Source organism: Ailuropoda melanoleuca, chromosome 16 (genome assembly GCF_002007445.2).
Source record: "Ailuropoda melanoleuca isolate Jingjing chromosome 16, ASM200744v2, whole genome shotgun sequence".
Taxonomy (NCBI): domain Eukaryota; kingdom Metazoa; phylum Chordata; class Mammalia; order Carnivora; family Ursidae; genus Ailuropoda; species Ailuropoda melanoleuca.
Genome location: NC_048233.1, coordinates 26,245,732 through 26,251,207, shown reverse-complemented (window position 1 = coordinate 26,251,207; position 5,476 = coordinate 26,245,732).

The window sequence follows — 5,476 nt, the reverse complement described above, 5'->3', positions numbered from 1 at the left end:
GCACGGGAGCCATGCACAACAGGCCTGGTTAAGCAGGATATCCGTTCAAGATATCCTGTCAGATGCACATTAAGAAGGACCACCTTCATTAGGAAGGCAAACAGGTGCTGTTCAGGCCAAAAAAAAAAAAAAATAGCTGGAGTTCTCAGAATCAGTAGGGCAGTCCTGCACTATATACGTAACACATCTGTAAGAAGGAGCAGCTGCTGGGGGGCCTGGGGGGCTCAGTTGGTTAAGCATCTGCCTTCGGCTCAGGCCATGATCCTAGGGTCCTGGGATCGAGTCCTGCGTCAGGCTCCTTGGTCGGTAGGGAGCCTGCTTCTTCCTCTCCCTCTGCCTGCCGCTCCCCTTGTTTGTGCTCTCTCTCTCTGACAGATAAACAAAATCTTTTAGAAGAAGGAGGAGGGGCAGCTGCTTTGCACACGGCAAGCTGGATGGTTGCAGTAGAGACAGGAAAATGGGGCAGGAGTTGAAAACTAGAGGACACTCTGATAAACAGAAAACTGATTTGGGATTACTTCACACATTCGGCCCATCTGCAACGGCATTCTCCTTATAAGGGCTTTTCTAGACTTGCCTCAGGGAGCCTAATTAAATTCCTCAAAGTCACACAGTTAGAAAATTATAGAAGTGGGTTTGGAATCTCGGCAGTAGGATGGACTTTGGGGTCTGCCCTCTTAATCACTATGCGTACTGCCTCCAAAGACCATGACAAATTTCTTTTTTAGCTAGAAGGTAAACATGCAAGTGATGACTTTTCATTATATTATCTGAAGATATGTTTCCAGTAGAGCACAGCACCTAATTTCTCCTCTTTAGAAATCTGACTGAATGGAAATGTGTGTGTGTTTATTTATTTGTTTGAGAAAGAAAAATTGGTATGGACATGAAACGCCTGAAAACGCCAACACCTGCACACATGACTCAACCTCACACACAGGTGGCATTAAGATTGTGAGTCAAGTCATGGTGCTCTAGACGGGACGTCTGTGTCCCCACGTGCGTATGTGGAAACCCAACGCCCAGTGTGATGGCACTAGGAGGTAGTCCTTCTGGAGGTGGTTAGCTGGTAGGGTGGAGCCCTCACCCAAGGGATTAGTGCCCTCATCAAAGATACGCTAGAGAACCCCTCACCCCTCTGCCCTGTGAGGACACGGAGAGATGAGGATTATCTGTGAACTGAGAAGAGGTCTCTCTCCAGGCGCGGGGCTTCTCTGCCTCTTGATCTTGGACTTCCCAGCCTCCAGACCTGTAAGAAATACATTACTGTCACATATAAGCCAGCCAGTCTGTAGTATTTATTATAGCAGCCCAAACAGAGGACGACACAGGACTTCCTCAGGGAGGAGTTTTTCAGCCCACCAATACCTCTGAAAAATGTTCCGAGCCACGGCCAAAGTCAGAGAATGGAAAGTGCCAAACTTCATACCCTGATGGGACCTCAGTGCTATCCAATAGAAATTTCTGTGACAGTGGGAATGTCCTAGATCCTGTGCTGTTCAGTAGAGTTGACAGTAGCCATGCATGGTTATTGAGCATTGGAAATGTGGCTAGGGCAACTGAGGAACTGATTTTTAAATTTATTTTATTTAAAGATGTACTTATTTATTTTAAAGAGGGGGGAGCGGCAGCGGGAGAGAAGCAGACACCCCCCTGAGCGCAGAGCCTGACACAAGTCTCCATCTCAGGATTCCAAGATCACGACCTGCGCCAAAATCAAGAGTTGGACCCTTAACCGCCTGAACCGTGCAGGCACCCCAAATTTTTATTTCATTTAAATGGACATAGCTAGGGACACCTAGGTGGCTTGGTTGGTTAAGCATCTGCCTTCGGCTCAGGTCATGATCCCCGGGTCCTGGGATTGAGCCCCACATCGGGCTCCTTGCTCAGCGGGGAGCCTGCTTCTCCCTCTGCCCGCCACTCCCCCTGCTTGTGCTCTCTCCCTGACAAATAAACAAATAAAATCTTTAAAAAAAAATAAATTGACATAGCTACATGTGGCTGGTACTGTTGAATAGTACAGCTGAGAATGTAGTAAAGATATTCCTATATCCTTAGTTGCCCATGCTTGAGGAAAAGGCAAAAATAAATTTTTTGAAGGGAATGGTTTGAGTGAAGAATGGGGGGGAGGGGACCACATTCAGAATCTCAGTTGTACCCATTGTATGCTTCTCAGTTTCAGTTTGCAGACCAATAAAACTCAGTGCAAACTGCATTATGGTTTTACTGTGAGAGGCAGCCCGTGACATGAACAGAGCATTTGACAGGGTGGCAGCTGATCTGGAACTCGATCTGGTGTTCTGTTACCTGAACAGGCCCTTGTCCCTCAGAACGTCAGTATTCATAGCTGCAGAATGAAATGGTTGACCTCAACAAATGCGAAGGTATCACCTGGCCATAGCGTTTTACCCCCCTGTCCAACTGACAAGACATTATGAAAGCATTTTAAAAAATCAATAGTATTGCTTGACAGAGATAGAAAGAAAAATCTTAGAAACCTACTGATTTAAAATAAAGCTTCAAGAAAGGGGGGTAATCAGAAGGGGGAATGAAGCATGAGAGACTAGGACTCTGAGAAACAAACTGAGGGCCTCCGGGGAGGGGGGTGGGGGAATGGGATAGACTGGTGATGGGTAGTAAGGAGGGCACGTATTGCATGGTGCGCTGGGTGTTATACGCAACTAATGAATCATCGAACTTTACATCAAAAAAAAAATAAAATAAATAAACAAACAAAAAACCCAAAACAAAACAAAAATAAAATAAAGCTTCAAGAAAGCTCCAGAAAGGCTCTGAATTTCCTACAGGAAAGATTTTGTGACAGATTAGAAATATAATATTGGCCCAAATGCATGCTTTCCTAGGAGGATAGAAGCGGGCAATAAAGGTTATTTGTATGCTTACAGCTGCCCCGCTTAGTCCCACAAGTTCCGTTTCTTCGTGCATAGAACAACCATAACAGATCTGCAGAATTGTCTCGGCGCTGGGCTCTGCATAGCAGAGGCAATGTTTATGCAACGCGGTTAGCTATCGTGTTGGGAGAGGCCTCTAAATCAAATTTGCACATACAAGTGAGGGTTTGGGAGGACTAATCAGATAATTATACCCCAGGCAACCAGTTTGCATGGCAAGTGGGGCAGAGTTTTATTTTATTTGCTTTACATTTCAGCCTCGGTAAAATGAGGTAACACGTAAAATCTCAACTTGTGTGGTGTTTTGTTTGTAATGACTTGTGTTTGCTAAAACAGGCTATGAGTTTATTAGGATCACGTTGTGCCCCTGTGACTTGAAATGCGAAATGACCTCCCACGGTAGCCACCAGCATGGTCCTCTGTCGTCCCGGAGCTGTTTCTCTCCATACCCCTCCTCCAAAATAAAGTTAAGTTTCCTACGTTGCTTTGAAAAATAGACACGGAACCTCCATCTCGGGCCTCCACGGCTTATTAGTCTATCTTCAGATGTGTGATTTGTAACATAAAAAAGTATGTAAGTCAGTCTCCACCTAATATTTTAATAGCAAGATGACCAGTTGAAATTTTAAATGTCTAACACTCTTCTCCCTGCCTTTTAGCAAACTCTCTATATAGTTCTAATGGGCTCTTAAAATATGAGGTAACCACCAGAAATAGCTGCTTTATTTTAAAAAGCTCACTGTTAGGGTGCTTTTGCTAATCTGACATCAGGGAAAACGCAAGTTCAAATTTCATGCTTTGGAAAGCAATAAAAATCACCACCTGGAAATCCAGAGGCAAAGGTAAATTGATATTCAAAGCAGGTGTGTCAGCCTCGTAGAAACGTGGCAGAAGCCATTCAGTGGTTCTGGAAGGAAGGTTAGGGTCCCAGCAGGGCAGCAACTTCCTGGAGGGCCTTTGCTGTGGGAGTCCTCTGTCTAGCAAAGAAAAATCCTCTAGTTGTCCCTGGGAAGGGGATAGGTGAGTTAACCTGACCGGTTCAAACTGTGGCATTCAAATGAAAGAACTGAAAACAACAGACCCCACATGTTTATGAGCTCAAATACTAGAGGGCATTTCTATAAATCTTTTCCATTTTTGTTTCTTCTTTTTCTCCTTGGCTCAGGGCTGGATCATGAAAAAGAAACGCTCTCCACTGCCAGAAAGAATATTTGCAGAGCTTTCAGCCCCATCTTGGTAAGTCCTCTGGTTCAAATCACACTCAAATAATTTCTGGACTTCCAATTGTTTAATATTTACTGACCACTAACACTATTCTGAACAAAACAAAAACAAAAACAAAACAAAACAAAAAAAACCCAGAGCATTTGATGTAGTCATTAGTTAGGAACTCAAAAAAGCTATGAAGAGACAGGGTGAGGAACGGGAACTCATTCTCTAAGCTTCTGTTGAGTACCTGTTGGGGTAGGCTCCATTAGCACATCTAGTTTTTTACTCTATTTTGTGGCCAGGCCTTCTGTCACGTGGCTTCGAAGTTTCTTCTGCTAGATGTGGAATTTCCCCGCTCAGTGAGTGCTGAGCTTGATCATGTGACTTGCTCTGACCAATAAAATACTAATAGACATGACATAATCAAACGTTTGAAAACGTGTGTGTGTGTGTGTGTGTGTGTGTGTGTGTGTGTGGTTAGGTTTGCCCTCCTGTGCTCCTGCCTCTGCCATGGGAACATTTTTTTCTCATTAGCTCCTGTCCTTTCGGCCTGGGTCCCAGGAACACACCAGAGCACAGCCTTCAGCAAGAAGTCAAAGCAACTGGACACACAGCTTGAAAAGAATCTCCAAGCCGAGCTTAGCCTGGCTCTTCTGATCCAGAGTTAACCTTGGAACCGTGTTCTAAATTATAAATGCTAAATTTGTGTGATGCCGAGTTATAGTGGGGGCTTACAGAGCATTTTTACAGCAATTTTTGGCAAAGTTATATGCTAGGCATTATGCTAGACCCTGGGGACCTCATGATGAACTAGAGACAGCTCCCGCCCATAGGGAACTCTGGGTCTAAGAGCAGAGAAGCTTATATAAACTGTGTAATAATCGTGTTACTATGAGAGGTCTGGACCAGGTACTCTAGAAAAAAGGAAAAACTGAAGAAAATGGTGGATAGGCATCAAAATAGAATTCCACTGCACTCAGTTCACACTAGTCTTTACTTTAGCCTTAAAGTTGTTTTCTGAGAAAATGGACCTTTTACATGACTAATCAAATCCCAGTTCCTGCTGGTTAATAATTTGTTTATAACTTGTGTGTTTAGAATTTTCTCCTCTCTGTATATATCCATACATATATTCACACTTACTCCAAAATTACTGCTGATCCATGATTAAACTTAAGCTATCTCTCTAACATGAATTAAGTTCTATTCTATTTCTTGGCAATATGAGAAGTATATCATTCTACCCACCAAAGAAAATATCTGAACCATCTAGGAATGGATAACAAGATATGTTCTTTTTCAGAGGGCCTGGGTGGCTCAGTCGTTAAGCATCTGCCTTTGGCTCAGGTCATGAT